This window comes from Carassius gibelio, chromosome B6, assembly GCF_023724105.1.
Source record: "Carassius gibelio isolate Cgi1373 ecotype wild population from Czech Republic chromosome B6, carGib1.2-hapl.c, whole genome shotgun sequence".
Taxonomy (NCBI): Eukaryota; Metazoa; Chordata; class Actinopteri; order Cypriniformes; family Cyprinidae; genus Carassius; species Carassius gibelio.
The window spans coordinates 368506-368981 of NC_068401.1; positions in this window are offsets into that span (position 1 = coordinate 368506).

Here is a 476-nt window from a genome sequence, read left to right on the forward strand (position 1 = left end):
ATTTTCAACAGAATGGTGTCATATTTTCAAAATAAAAATATTTTTTCATACAAAACAGTCTGGCGGTGATTGGGACATTAGACACGTCGATATTAAGTCAAATAACACATACTATATGTATATAGTGTTAAAATATCTCTATCGCCAGATAAAATAAAAACAGCATATCATAGTTTATGAATATAGTCACTGACAACGGATAAAATACTGATGTATGTTTTATTACAGTAATGAAATATAATATGGTTTAAAGACACCGTAACATAGACTGTAAAAAAATTAGACCATATTCTTCATTCTGTTCAATGATATTTATTTTTCCCCGATCCTGGCCAAATGTATATTTTTAGTGATGACTAAAACTAATGTAAATGTTTTGTTTTATATTGTTTGTGAATGTATAATGTGTTTATATTCATTAAAAGAAGAAAATAAGACTTGGAGACGAATGTATAGTACACACGCATGGGAGGGAG